This window comes from Equus caballus, chromosome 23, assembly GCF_041296265.1.
Source record: "Equus caballus isolate H_3958 breed thoroughbred chromosome 23, TB-T2T, whole genome shotgun sequence".
Taxonomy (NCBI): domain Eukaryota; kingdom Metazoa; phylum Chordata; class Mammalia; order Perissodactyla; family Equidae; genus Equus; species Equus caballus.
The window spans coordinates 10,968,298-10,984,604 of record NC_091706.1 but is presented as its reverse complement, the minus strand read 5'-3'; the positions used below and the strand labels follow the sequence as shown (position 1 = coordinate 10,984,604).

At 38.7% G+C, this 16,307-nt stretch overlaps 1 long non-coding RNA gene across 2 annotated transcripts in view; it reads right to left on the bottom strand.

Annotated features, from left to right (window-relative positions):
- LOC111772125 (uncharacterized) overlaps window positions 1-16,307 on the bottom strand; it is a 55,458-nt gene that overhangs the window by 17,147 nt on the left and 22,004 nt on the right. The window contains exon 3 of one of the 2 annotated variants that reach the window (XR_011431671.1): window positions 11,888-12,109. This is a non-coding gene — a long non-coding RNA (uncharacterized lncRNA). The remainder of the gene's footprint in view (window positions 1-11,887; window positions 12,110-16,307) is intronic. The other variant, XR_011431672.1, reaches the window with a different exon arrangement.

The window sequence follows — 16,307 nt, the reverse complement described above, 5'->3', positions numbered from 1 at the left end:
AGAGAATGCATTCCATATAATTTCAATTCTTTTAAATTTTTTGAGGTTCGTTTAATATCTCAGGATATGGTCTATTTTGGTGTATGTTCTGTAGGCATGTCAAGGATGATTCTACTGTTATTGGGTGGAATATTATATAAATATTGATTAGATCCTGTTGGCTAATGATATTGTTGAATTCTTCTTTATCTTTTCTTATTTGTTATCGAATTTTTCAAGAACTTGCTGAGAGAGGGATGTTGAAGTCTCCAACCATATTTGTGGATTTGTCCGTGTCTCCTTTCAAACTTATCAGTTTTGCTTCACGAATTTTGTAGCTCTGTTTGGTGCATAGACATTTAGGATTGCTTTATCTTCTTGGTAGATTGATCCTTTTTATCATTATGCAGTGTCCCTCTCTGTCCCTGGTGATATTCTTTGCACTTCAGTCTCCTTTATCTGATATTAATATGGCCACCTTATCTTTTCTTTTTAACGTTTACATCATATGTCTTTTTCCATCCTTTTACTTTCAACTTACCTATATCATTATATATATATTTTTTAAGATTTTATTTTTTTCCTTTTTCTCCCCAAAGCCCCCCAGTACATAGTTGTATATTCTTCGTTGTGGGGCCTTCTAGTTGTGGCATGCGGGACACTACCTCAGTGCGGTTTGATGAGCAGTGCCATGTCCGCGCCCAGGACTTGAACCAACGAAACATTGGGCTGCCTGCAGTGGAGCACGCGAACCCAACCACTCGGCCACGGGGCCAGCCCCCCATATATCATTATTTTTGAAGTGAGTTTCTTCTAGATAGCATATTATTGGATCATATTTTGTTATCTACTCTGCCAATCTCTGTCCTTTATTTGGTGTATTTAGACCATTTGCATTTAGTGTAATTATGGATATGTTATGGTTTGATTCTGCCATTTTATCTTTTTTTGTTTGTTTCTTTCTGTTTTACATTTCTGTTTTCTTTTTCCTGCCTTGCTGTAGGTTACTTGAACATTTTTTAGAATTCCACTTTGATTTTTACAATTTCATTTTTTAAATATGGATTATTACATACTTCTATACCTTTTTTAATATAACTCTTCATATAGCTTATTTAGTAATTGTTCTGGTATTACATTATGTAAACATAAATTATCATAGTCTTCTGGTATTGACAGTTTACCAGTTCAAGTGAAATACAGAAACTTTACCTCTCTTTACATCCTTTTCAATTCCTATTTTATAATACAATTATCTTATTCCCCTACATACATTGAGGGCAAAATTCAAAAGTATTATAACTTTTACTTTATCAAACACATCTTAGAAAAATCAAGAGGAGAAAGTCTAGTATATTCACAGATATTTTTGTTCTTTCTATTCTTTATTCCATCCTGATATTTTAAGATTCCTTACTTTATTATTTCCTTTCTGTAGAGAACTTCCATTAGCCATTCTTTTATCACAGGTTTTCTGGAGAAAAATTCTGCTAGTTTTCCTTCATCTGAGAATGATGATTTCACTTAATTCCTGAAGGATAATTTTGTTGGATATAAAATTCTGGGTTGATGGTTTTTTTTTCTTTCAGCACTTGAAAAACGAGTGTGCCAGTTAGTTCTGGCATCCATGGTTTCTGATGAAAAATTCACTGTCTTTCAAGTTTATTCTGCCTATAAGTAATGCAAGGCCATTTTATTACTCTATTTTTAAGCTTTTGTCTAAATAACTTTGTGCTACATAGTTTTCTTAAGGAGATAGTTGAGAAGAATGGAAAATGGAGTCCAACTTTTTTTTCTTTTTCCTTTTATTGTTTGGAATGCACCATTGTATTTTAGGGATCCTAGATTTGTAGAAAGATTTAGCAATTTGAAATTTTAGGAAAATCAATGTAATCTTAATGACAACAAAGTCAAGCTTAAGAGTCACATTCAAATTTCAAGAACTCTGCATTTTATGTAATGGCACCAATTTTTCTGCATCTGGCATATAGATACATACTGGATACATACATATAGATACATCTCCACACACAATGTTACTTATGTATATTTATTGTACCTATTAACATCTATCAACTTTTTGAAATCAAACATATAAAATCAATCATACAATTGTGATTTTTTTTATCCCTTTATGTTTCTTTATATAAAGAGTTGAGAGAGCTGTGAGGAATTTAAGGCAGAATGGAATACACACATACTGAGATGTCAAATCAAGAATTTCTAGAGGAAATGTGCAGAGATTTCCATTTTTACTCCTATAAATTAGGAATGTTAAAATAATGTGGGTTTTTTTTTTACTTTTTTTTTCTGCTTTATCTCCCCAACCCCCCCCCCCCCGCCTCCCCTCCCCCTGCCATACACAGTTGTATATCTTAGTTGCAGGTCCTTCTAGTTGTGGGATGTGGGATGCCGCCTTGATGTGGCCTGATGAGTGGTGCCATGTCCCCGCCCAGGATCTGAACCCTGGGCCACCGCAGCAGAGTGTGCAAACTTAATCACTCGGCCACAAAGCCAGCCCCTGTTTTTTATGCATTATACCATAATGATGGATACAGTTGTTCAAACCTATAGAAAGTACAAATGAAGAGTGAACCGTAATGTAAACTCTGGATTTTGAGTGATTATGATGTGTTAATGTAGATTCATCACTTGTAACAAATGTACTTCTCTGGTGGGGGATGTTGATAATGGGAGAGGCTATGCATGTGTAGGAGCGTGGAGTATATGAGAAATCTCTGTAATTTTCCTTCAATTTTGCTGTGAACCTAAAACTCCTCTAAAAAAAGTCTCAATAAAAAGTGAAAAAAAACATATTTTTGACTAATGCTGCTTTCAAGAACCACAACTTTTGGATTTTGTTGTTTACAAAACAACAAAATATCTCTTTACAATACCCATCTATTTCACTGAGCACTCTGATAAGAAGATGGAGAAGATATGTGGGTGGAAGGTCAGAAGTTACATCAATAATCTGTTACTTGGGCCTTCTTCTTTGGCTCCAGGTCACCAAGTGATCTCCCCCTCATCCTCCACTTCACTAAGCCATCCTTCTCAGGGCACTTCACAGACCTTTTCCCTTTTCTTGTTGCAATCTCTTTTCTAAAATATATTTTACATTAATTTATCTTAATTTCTTAAGTACCTGAACCATAGCATGAACTCAATTAAATATATTAATACCTTGAAACATAAAATACCTTACTCTTGTTTGGGGAAAATTACAAATAAAAACTATTTTTGCAAGCAATCTAAACTAATTATAGAATATCTTCAACAGCTCTTCTGTAACAGATAAGAGACAGTGTTGAGACAGTACACATGAAAACCTCATGGAAGCTATGACGCCCAGGATATTTCTAATTCTTAATAACAAACTTGGAAACTCAGTAACTTTGGGGATTATAATAAAACAATAAGGTTAAGAAAAGCCATGATCTTTAAAATCTCATGATGCTATACTTTTTAAATAGAACATAGCTTTTTTCTCTTTTAGCTTTATGATGTAAAAGATCTGACTTAAGTAGTTTCTGTGCCAGATGACAGGCAAATTTTTTAAAAGCTAAAATAAAACTCTGGTATACAAGGAATTATTAGCACAACCGTTATCATCAGCAGCATCGTCATCCCCATTTTCACATTCTACACTCTGAAACAAAGGAAGATTGCTACATCCACTGAGATTCATAAAAATCAAAGGGATTTATAAGAATGGTCCTAGCTGTAAACAGAAAATATATATACATATTCCACTGGAAGGAGTAATCCCAAATGGTGATGTTTTACAAAGCATACTATAGAATGATAGATAACACTGGCCTTTTAATTTTCAGTAAAGTATCAATTAAAATAGTGAAGAGCTCTCCAGGTTGAAAATTATAGCAGCAGTCCTAAAACTATTCATCAGTTGATTGGGACACCTTACAAAAATTAGTTAAAATGCACAAAGAACATATTTCATTACTAATATGGAATTTAAAACTGGTATAACCACTTCATAATATGACTGTCATATTTCCATTTTTAAAAAATAAATTATAATTGTCAATGACAGAGAGTTAGGAATGCATTACTCTTATTCTGAGGATTTTTCTGTCAAATTTGGTCTAAGTTTCCAACGTCACACTACTGGCAGAGCAGTAGCCAATTTAAATGAAACCGTAGGGGATTCAGGCCATGTAAAGTAATTATACATCACATGTGCCCCCTGGGCTACTGTAACCTAACTGAACAAGCTCTTTCAGGGTTTGACACTTCTTTGGCAACAGAACGTTGTCTGGTGTTTTACGTGTTATTCTGAGTGTACCTGTTACAGAGGTTTGTGTTTAACTCCATCAGTACACATTATTTAGCATTTACTTTTGTGCACAGCTCTGGGCTGGATGCTGTAAAACATAACATGCTCAGCTACCAGTTTTACTCCCACTATTACTACTGCTAATTATTATTTTTGCTTTAGAAGCACTCAATAAATATTAGCTATTTGGGGTCAGATCATACGTTAATTTTTTTATGAGGTAAAAAAATACATAACATAAAATTTACCATTTTAACTGTTTTTAATGGTACAAATCAGTGGCATTAAGCAATTCACATTGTTGTGCACTCATCACATCACCGTAATCTATATGTAGAACTTTTTTGTCTTCCCAAAGTGAAACTCAGTAACTTTCCATTCTTTCCTCCCTAGCCCTCTGTCCTGGGAAACTACCATTCCACTTTTTATTTTTGTGAATTTGATAACACTAAGTACCTCACATAAGTGGAATAATATATTTCAATAATGAGACATAATTTAATTATTGAATTATAATAATTCAAAATAATTATTTCACTTAGCATAATGTCTTCAAGGTTCATCCATGTTGTAATATATGTGATATATTAAAAATATAAATATAAATAAAGTGATGGATGTTTATCCATTCATCCATCAGTGAACATTTGGGTTGTTTCCATCTTTTGGCTATTGTGAATAATGCTGCTATGAACATTGGTGTACCATATACTGTTTTATATGTATTAACTCATTTTATTCTCACAGAGCCTAAGAGCTGCATCACACAAACTAACTACCTTATAATAGGTACTATTTTCAATCTTATTTTGTATTTGAGGAAATAAAGACTAGGGAAGATAAATGAATTTGTCCAAAGTTACACAGCTAGTAACTGGTAAAGAGCCAGAATAAAAACCCAGAGCCCTCTGATCCCGTGCTTATTCTTAATCACTAAAGATAAGGTGGTGCACTTCTCTCAAGGAATTTAGAATTTACAAAAAAGCAAAAAAACTATATAAACATCTAGGAAGCACAGTGGCATGTGATAAACATCAGAGTTTTCTGGTGAAAAGTGCTGAACACATTTAGTTTTCAGGGGTCAGCAAACTATGGCCTGCAGCCAAAATCTGGATCATGATCTGTTTTTGTGCAGCCAGAGAACTAAGAATTGTTTTTATATTTTTAAAGTGTTAAAAAAAAGGAAGAAGGAAAGGAGAAGAAGAATATATAACAGAGACTTTATGTGATTTACAAAGCTGAAAGCATTCACAATCTGTCCCTTTACAGAAAAAGTTGGCTGACTCCTCTCTCAAAACATGGTGAGATCCTTGCTGGCTGAAGTAATTAGGAAGTAGGAAGCATTTCATACAGGTCATAATGTAGCATTTTAAAAAGCTGCATTGGGAGCATCATGGCAGAGTGAACTTTCCAGGCACTCTCTCCCCTCCAACATACAACAAAAAGGAGCAACCATATACCAACAGAAAATAGCCTAACAGCACAAAAATCCTCAGGGAGACACACAGACACATGACGGAGGGCAGAGAGGCTGGAGCCCCCTCGGAGGAGCTGGAACTGGGTGAGAGAGAACTATGCTCCCTCCCCTAAAGACTGAGGTGGCTGCTGCAGAAGGATCTGTGAGGGAAGGAGTGAGGGAGGGGTCACACGTCCGTGGGATCACCCAGGACGCCCATGGGCCCTTGCAGCCTAGAGTGAAGCCCTCTAATAGGGTGAAAGCTTTCGCGCAGGGTGACCTCATCAAACCAAGACCCAAAAGACCAGAGAGCAAGAGCTGATTGGGAAACCTGGGATTGCACCTCCCCCAACCCAGGCAGTGCCATCTCGGCTGAAGGCGGAGGACTCTGAATACCTGGCTCTCAACCCCCACCCAGGAGCAACAGGCTGTAACTGCAACCGAACAATATCAGAATGAGAAAGACCCGACCTTCTAACATCAGGCACTACATCAAATCTCCAGACCAGAGAGAAAACAACAAGCACCCAGAACTCAGTCCTGAGGACACAGAAATATGTAAGCTAAATGACAATGAATTAAAAATAGCTATCACCAAAAAACTTAATGATGCAAAAGAGAATGTAGAGAAACAATTCAACAAGTTCAGGAGCTACTTCACAAAAGAGATTGAAACTATAAAGAAGAATCAATCAGAAATATTAGAGGCAAAAGACACAATGAAAGACATAAAACAAAATACAGACTTCCTGTTTGCTTGTGTGGACACCATAGAGGAGTGAATCAACATAACTGAAGATAGACATGTTGAAATGCTCCACATAGAGGAGGAGAGAGAACTAAGAGCAAAAGGAAACGAAGACAGTCTCTGAGAAACATCTGACTCAATGAGGAAATGCAATATAAGAATTATAGGTATTCAAGAAGGTGAAGAGAAGGAGAATGGAGCAGAAAGTGTGTTCAAAGAAATAATAGCAAAGAACTTCCCAAATCTAGGGAAAGAGAGGGAAATATGTGTGGAGGAAGCTTCCAGACCTCTTAGATTTGTCAATGTAAAAAGACCTACTGCAAGGCATATAGTAGTAAAACTGGCAAAAATGAATGACAAAGAAAGAATACTCAGGGCAGCAAGGCAGAAGAAAATAACCTACAAAGGAACCCCTATCAGGCTTTCAGCAGATTTCTCTGCAGAAACCTGAAGCTGGGAGAGGATGGAATGACATATTCAAAACTTTAAAAGACAAGAATCTTCAGCCAAGAATACTCTATCCAGCAAAAATATCCTTCAGATATGAGGGAGAAGTTAAATCTTTCCCAGACAAACAAAAGCTAAGGGACTTCATAGCCATGAGACTCCCAATACAAGAAATCCTCAAGAAGGCCCTCATACCTGAAAAAAGAAAAAAAGGGAGAAACAAGCCACAAAACACAGAGTAAGGAGATAAATAAATAGAATCAGAATAGGATAGCAAATATTCAACTACAGTATTAGGCTAAAGGGAAGGAAAACACCAAAAACAAAGACAATCTTGTCACTTTAACCACAAACTCACAACACAAGTTGGAATAAGATGTGAGAAAAATAACTTAGGAGGGAAGTAGGAAAGGGACTGAATCAGTTTAGACTGAGGAAATAAGAGGCTATCATTGAATTGACTATGTTATACACGAGATTCTGAATACAAACTTAAGGGTAGCCAGTAAACTAAAAAGCAGAACAGAGACACAAAAAATAAGTAAGGGTAAAACAAAGAAACACTTCATAAAAATCTACATAATTCAATGGGTAGACAAAAACACACAAAGGAAATGCAGGAAAACCGGAAAAAGAGTGATGTAATGACAGCATTAAGCCATCAAACATCAATAATCACTCTAAACGTAAAGGGATTGAATTCTCCAATAAAAAGACACAGAGTGGCAAGATGGATTAAAGAACAAGACCCAACAATATGCAGCCTCCAGGAAACACATCTCAGCTCCAATGACAAACACAGGCTCAGAGTGAAGGGATGGAAGACGATACTACAAGCTAATTTCAAACAAAAGAAAGAAGGTGTTGCAATACTTCTATCAGACAAAGTAGACTTCAAGATAAGTAAGGTAAAGAGAGACAAAGAGGGGCAACATATAATATCAAAGGGACACTCCATCAGGAAGAAATAACGCTTATAAATATCTATGCACCCAACACAGGAGCACCAAGATTCATAAAGCAACTATTAAAAAACCTAAAAGAAAATATTAAGAATAATACAATAATATTACGGGACCTCAACAGCCCACTCATATCATTGGACAGATCATCCAGACAGAAAATCAACAAGGAAATAGTGGAATTGAATGAAAATCTAAACCAGTTGGATTTAATAGACATATATAGAACACTCCATCCAAAAATAGCAGAATGCACATTCTTCTCAAGTGTGCATGGAGCATTCTCAAGGATAGACCATATGTTGGGAAACAAGACAAGCCTCTATAAATTTAGAAAAAATTGGAATAATAACAAGCATCTTCTCCAATCATAATGCTGTAAAGCTAGAAATTAATTACAGGAAAAAGCTGAGAAAGGGACAAAGATGTGGAGACTAAACAATATGCTATTGAACAAGCAATGGATGATTGAAGAAATTAAAGGGGAAATCAAAAAATATCTGGAGACAAATGAAAATGATAACATGCCATACCAACTCATATGGGATGCAGCAAAATCTGTATTAAGAGGGAAATTCATCACAATGCAGGCACACTTTAACAAACAAGGAAAATCCCAAATAAGCAATCTCAAATTACACCTAACTGAATTAGAAAAAGAAGAACAAAGCCCAAAGACAGCATAAGGGAGAAATAACAAAAATCAGAGCAGAAACAAATGCTATGGAAACAAAAAAGGCAGTAGAAAGTATCAAATGAAACAAAGAGCTGGTTCTTTAGAAGATAAATAAAAATGACAAACTCCTAGCCAGACTTAGAAAGAAAAAAAGAGAGAAACTCAAATAAACAAAATCAGAAATGAAACAGGAGAAATAACAACAGACTCCGCAGAAATACAACGGATTATAAGAGAATATTACAAAAAACTATATGCCAACAAAACGGATAACCTAGAGGAAATGGATAAATTGTTAGACTCTTACAACCTCCCAAAGTCGAGTCAAGAAGAAACGATCAATCTGAATAGACCAATCACAAGGAAAGAGATTGAAACAGCAATCAAAATCATCCCAAAGAATAAAACCCCAGGACCAGACTGCTTTCCTGGGGAATTCTACCAGACTTTCAGAGATTAATACCTATCCTTTTAAGCTATTCCAAAAAATTAGGGAGGATGGAACACTTCCTGACACATTCTATGAGGCCAACATCACTCTGGCACCAAAGCCTGACAAGGACAGCACAAAAAGGGAGAACTACAGGCCAATATCGCTGACGAACATAGATGAAAATATTCTCAACAAAATTTGGGCAACCCGAATTCAGCAATACATCAAAAGGATCATACATCATGATCAAGTGGGATTCATACCAGGGACACAGGGATGGTTCAACATCTGCAAATCAATCCACTTGATACACCACATCAACAAATTGAGGAATAAAAACCACATGATCATCTCAATAGATGCAGAGAAAGCATTTGACAATATCCAACAGCATTTATGATAAAAACTCTGAACAAAATGTGGATAGAAGGAAATTACCTTAACATAATAAAGGCCATATATGACAAACCCACAGCCAACATCATACTCAATGGGCAAAGACTGAGCGCCATCCCCCTGAGAACAGGAATAAGAGAAGGATGCCCACTATCGCCACTCTTATTGAACCTAGTACTGGAGGTTTTGGCCAGAGCAATTAGGCAGGAGAAAGGAATAAAAGGAATCCAGATAGGGAGTGAAGAAGTGAAACTCTCTCTCTTTGCAGATGACATGATCTTATATATAGAAAACCCCCCAAAATCAATCAGAAAACTATTAGAAATAATCAACAACTAGAGCAAAGTTGCAGGGTACAGAATCAACTTACAAAAATCAGTTGCTTTTCTATACTCCAATAGCGAACTTACAGAAAGACAACTCAAGAATATAATTCCATTTGCAATTGCAACTAAAAAAATAAAGTACCTAGGAATAAATTTAACCAAGGAGGTGAAGGACTTATCCCAATGACATTCTTCATGGAAATAGACCAAAGAATACTAAAATTCACATGGGGAAATCAAAGACCCCAAATTGCAAAGGCAATCCTGAGATAAAAGAACAAAGCTGGAGGTATCACAATCCCTGATTTCAAAATATACTACACAGCCATAGTTACCAAAATGGCATGGTATTGGTACAAAAAACAGGCACATAGATCAATGGAATAGAACTGAAAGCCCAGAAATAAAACCACACATCTACACATAGCTAGTCTTCGACAAAGGTACCAAGAACATACAATGGAGAAAAGACATTCTCTTCAATAAATGGTGTTGGGAAAACTGCACAGCCACATGCAAAAGAATGAAAGTAGACCATTATCTCATGCCATACACAAAAAGAAACTCAAAATGGATCAAAGACTTGAAGATACATCCTGAAACTATAAAACTCCTGGAAGATAATATTGGTAGTACACTCTTTGACATTGAACTAAAAAGGATCTTTTGAAATACCATGTCCTCTCTGACAAGGTAAACAAAAGAAAAAATAAACAAGTGGGAATTCATCAAACTAAAGAGTTTCTGCAACACAAAAGAAACTAGAATCAAAACAAAGAGACAACTCACCAATTGGGAGAAAATATTTGCAAATCATATATCTGACAAGGGGTTAATCTGCTTAATATATAAGGAGCTCACACAGCTGAACAATAAGTAAGCAAACAATTTGATCAAAAAGTGGGCAGAGGAGATGAACAGACATTTTTCCAAAGAAGATATATAAATGGCCAATAAACACATGAAAACATGTTCAACATCACTAATCATCAGGGAAATGCAAATCACAACTACACTAAGATACCACCTTACGCCTGTTAAAATGGCTCTAATTACTAAGACTAAAAATAACAAATGTTGGAGAGGGTGTGGAGAGAAAGGAACTCTCATACACTGCTGGTGGGAATGCAAACTGGTGCAGCCACTATGGAAAACAGTATAGACATTCCTTAAAAAACTGAAAATAGAAATACCATATGACCCAGCTATCCCACTACTGGGTGTCTACCCAAACAATTTGAAATCAACAATCCACAAAACCATATGCACCCCTGTGTTCATAGCAGCATTATTCACAATAGCCAAGACATGGAAGCAACCCACGTGCCCATCGACCAATGGTTGGATAAAGAAGATGTGGTATATATATACATATATATATATATGTATATATACACACACACACACACAAAGGAATACTACTCAGACAGAAAAGAAGACAAATTCTTCCCATTTGTGACAACATGGAAGGACCTAGAGGGAATTATGCTAAGTGAAATAAGCCAGAGTGAGAAAGACAAACACCAGATGATTTCACTCATATGTGGAATATAAACAAACACATGGACAAAGAAAACAGTTCAGTGGTTACCAGGGGAAGGGGGCTGGGGGCACAGGAAGTGAAGGGGAGCACTTATGTGGTGACAGTCAAGAACTAATGTGCAACTGAAATCTCGCATTGATGTAAACTATTATGAACTCAATAAAAAAAATGCTGCATTGGGAGCTGGTCTCACTGGAGGATTCTAATAAATGCTAATGCATGAGAGCAGAAGGAAGCAAGTCAGGCTAATGAGAACCTGGAAGATAGGAAAGGAACAGTGGTTCTCGAGCAGGAATGGTGGGGTGGAGCTGATTATGAAGGGTCTACACACAAAGGCAAGGAGAATGAATGCTCAAACTTTCAACCTTATGAGTGTTTGGCATATATGTGGATCAACCATCTTAGGTATTTAGGAAGAGACAATATTCACCGCAACTTTAATCTTAGAAATGAAACAATGTTTCATAAATTTACGAGTGATATTAATGATTAACTCATGGAGGTGAGAGAGAAATTAGTATTCACAAAGCTTTACCAAACTATCTATACCCAGCTCAATGATGGATGGCAGTTAATTCATTTCCTTACCCTTTGTATCTCTTAAATAGAAAAATCTTAACTTACAGTTACAGGTCAAGTGGGAATGGCAGTGGCGGCTTTATCAGATACTTCTGGATATTCGAACCAAGGATAGACATAGAAATCAGAGAAAGCTTTCTTACTGTCAGCAGACAGTCAAACGTTGAGTTGACCAGCATGTCAAAAACAAAATCTGGGAGTCTGTCCTCTTGAACTCGGGAGAAAGTGACTCTGGGGCTTTGATCCACATCTTTGATGTACTTGGCTCTAGTAAGTACAAATGCGGGGAGAATGTGAAACTCTTTCAGTGCAAGAATTTTGCATCACATTCAGACTTTTTCAAGAAAACTTTAAATCAGCCTCAACAACATGACATTTCCCCCTAGAAGTGATAAATTCAAGCTATTAAAGATATTGGACATAACCCTGATATAAGCCCTGAAACAAATCAGTTGGAATCATACTGTTGATATAAATTTTTCAATCACAAACACAGGAGAGAAAATATAACTTTATTTTGCCATAACTCAAAGAATTTTATAATGGGAACTTCTGGCTGATGCAGAAACTGAAACCTGGTCATACCAGTCCAGTTCAGGGATTAGCCTGTCCATGCATGTCTATATTTCAGTTACATTCAGTTCAAAATTCCTTCGTGTGTTCTGTTCCCTCCCCTTCTTCCCAGAGTTAACTCTGAGCTCAGCTGGGTTTTGCAGTTGCTTTGACAGGGCTGGAAGGAGAGTGTATTTAGCTGTGTAGGGCCCTGATAGTCAGTCAGCTCCCAGTCAGTTCTCTGGGCTGCTGACCTGCTACAGATGGAGCTGAGGCCTGCCATCTCCAGATCGGACAGTCCTCCCCACAACTTTTGATGCTCCTTTTCTCTTCTCACTGCTTGACCTCATGCAGGACCTGGCCTTGCTCATGTGCCTTTTGTACCTGTCATTAGATGATTGGGGCTGTCCTCACTTGCCCGCTGGAGCTGTGCTGGGTTTCTTATCCTGTCACTGTCTTAATGTGCCATATCATCATCAGGATGTTGTGCTGACATCTTTTGGGGGCCAGCTGCCTCCCACTGTACACTAAGATTGCATACTTAGGTCTCTGAACTTTGATGAAAACTTTTACTAAGTCATAAATTTGTTGCTGCAATATCTTGAATTATACCTATCATGAGAGCAAAGATTTTTTAGTAGCTACTTTTAAGGAACTGAACAAAACGCATAATTGCACTATGACTTCTACAGAAGTCTTTCTTTACACACCTGTAAACAATAAGATCTATCAAATAATTTATCATGGAGCATGTGGATAAGCCAAAAAGCACATAAAATATTTTTCATGTTTTTCAAACACTGTTATAGCTTGTTATTTATTCTGTTCTCTAAGAGATGTGGCCATGGGTGGCCTCTAAGGCTGGGGAAACCAGTGTGGCCAGGGATATAGTGACACATTGACTACTAAGGATAAGCAGTCTTCTTCACTTGTGGACATTGGACACAATTCTAGAGAATGTGCTAAATACGTCTGAGGCATTATAATGGTGGCATTATTAGTACACAGATAATTCCTCCCTGATTCCAATGAATCATCTCTTCATTTTCAAGGCTTTGCATTTTCAAACACTTTGTCTCCTCTCTCTCCCCCTAATTCTCTTTAATACTTAGTATTTGTTTAACCTGAGGTGGAGAACTTATAACCGGGGAAGGAAATCCTAAAAATAACCAAGTGCCACATGTATTAAAGCATTACACCTTGGGTCACTGGACACATTTACAGCTGTGGAGTATTGTGTTTTCTCTTTTTAGACCAAAGAGTGTTTATCTCACACTCATCATGTTACTCTGTGAGGGATAAAGTGCCACTGAGAAGCCTCCCCTGACCTACAGTTTCTCCAGTGGGAAAAAGCCCAAGGCAAACACCCAGCTGTGCCAGCGTTGCAGGACAATACTTGGGAGGCCTGCTTGGGTTTCACCCTAAGGAGATCACTACAGTAATCTCTCCATTCTGTGAGGCAGGACCACTGCGGATCAGACAGAGATGGAGAAGGGGGGCAGGGCTAACAGCAACCATTGCTCAGATCTTGATGACCCTCATTTTGGCAGGCAGCAGTGCTTAAGCAGAGACCCCAGTCATTGGGTCTGCCCACCTGCAGAGCTGTGCTAGAGGTCCCTTTGGCCAGAGAGCTCAGTCAGCAGTTCTGCCTGCTGTGGGTTCCCAGTCAATGGGCTGAACCAGCAACACATCTCATTCTATGGCTCTGATCTGGCAGGTAAGTAAATTCACAGCCTCACCTAATGGCAAACATAATCTTGTCCTGACACACTGGGAGACCTGGCCACAGATGTACAACAGCTGTAGAGCACATTGGATAGTCTGCCTGGGCAGGGAAGCAAATTCGCAGCCCCACCCAACTATGGGTCACAGCCTCCAGTCCTGATCCAACAGGAAGCCTGTCCACAGGTATCTGGCGGTCACAGAGCACATCTTAAGGCCTGCCTGGGCAGGGAAAAATGCAGCAGCCCCGCCCAACTGCTGAGCATAGCCTCCAGTCCTGCTTGACCAGGAAGCCTAGCCAGAGAAGCTGGGCACTGATCCTTCAGCCCTGCTCAAGCAGAAAGCCAAGCCAGCAGCCCTGCTCAACTCCTGAACATAGCCTCAGGCCTCATTTGGCCAAGGGGCCTGAAGACGTACCCTGGGCAACCTCAGAGCCCAGCCTACAGTATTGCCCAGGCTAGGACCCCAGCCTGCGGCCCTGCCCTGAAGCAGAACCCAGCTTACGGCCCTGCCCAATTTCTGAGCACAGCCTGTGGCCTTCCTCAGTCAGGTAGCCTAGCCAGTGGCCTCACCCAATCATGGATTGTAGCCTGTGGCACCATCTGACCAGTGAGCCTAGACAGTAACTCCACCTGACCACAAAGCACAGTCTCTAGCCCCACTCAACTAAAGCATATAGCTGGAGACTCTGCCCAACCAGTGAGCCCAACCAGAAACCTTACCCAACAATGGAGCAAAGTCAGTGGCCTGCCTAATGACAGGTCCCAGCCTGTGACCCCAATCAACTTCAAAGTATGGCCTGCAGACCTACCTGATTACAGAGCATAGTCTGAGACCTTGTTGGATGGCAAAACCTTGCCCGTGGCTCTGTCTGAACACTCAGTTCAACCAGCATCACCATCCAGTCACGTGGCACAGCCTTAGGCCTCATTCAAACAAAGTCATTGTGGATCCCAGCCTGCAGCACTGGCCAATTGCAGAGCCCAAACAGCAGCACTGCCCAACCAGCAAACACAGCCTGCAATCCTGCCCAACAAGAGGTGATTGCAGAGCACAACTGGTGGCCTTGCCTGACCGAAGAGTGCAGCCAGCAGCCCTTCCCAACCAGGGAGCCCATCCAGTGGCCCCACTTAAACAGGGAGCCCAGCCAGCAGGCCCAGCCAAACACAGAGCCCAGCTAGCAGCAACTCCCCACCCCGAGACTCAGAGCTCAGGCAGTGGCTGTTCCCAAACAGAGACTCTAACAGGAAGCTCACTGCCCATAGGCATTACTAGCTGACCCATCCAGAACCCAAAGCTGAGCTGACTAGTGAAGGTCTTTTCCTGCTGAAGCAAACCTGTAATGTCTAGAACAGGGGACCACTTACTTAAATGCACAGAAATCAATGCGAGGATACAAAAGCATGAAGAATCAAGAAAACATGACACCATCAAAGGAAACTAATAAAGCTCCAATAACAGACCCTAAAGAAATGAAGATCTATGAGCTGAGCTGAATTCAGAATAAGCCTCTTAAAGAAGTTCAGTGATATACAAGAACAAAAGATAGACAACTAAACAAATTAGGAAAACAATACATAAACAAAATGAGAAATTCAAAAAAGAAATAGAAGCCATCAAGAATATCAAAGCAGAAGTCCCAGAGCTGAAGCATATAAAGACTGAGCTGAAGAACTCAACAGAGAGCTTCAACACAGACTTGACGAAGCAGAAGAAAGAATCAGTGAACTCAAAGAATAGTCATTTAAATTATCCAGTCAGAGGTGCCAAGAGAAAAAAAGAATGAAAAAAATGAAGAAAACCACCAGGACATATGGGACATCTTCAAAATGAACAATCTATGCGTTATGGGAATCTTATAAGGAAACGAGAAAGAGAAAGGGACAGAAAGTCTATGTAAAACAATACTGGAAAACTTCCCAAACATGGAGGGAAATGGACATCCAGATCACGAGGCACAAAATTCCTCAAATAGGTTGATCCCAAAAAGGGTTACAAAGAGACACATTATCATTAAATTATCAAAAGTCAAAAGCAAAGAGAGAATTTAGAAAGCAGCAAGAAAAAAGCAACTCACAATGTAAAAGGCAGCCTGCATAAGACTATAAGTGGATTTGTTAGCAGAAACTTTGCAAGCCGGGAGAGAGTAGGATGATATATTCAAAATTTTGAAGGAAAAAACTGTCAGCCC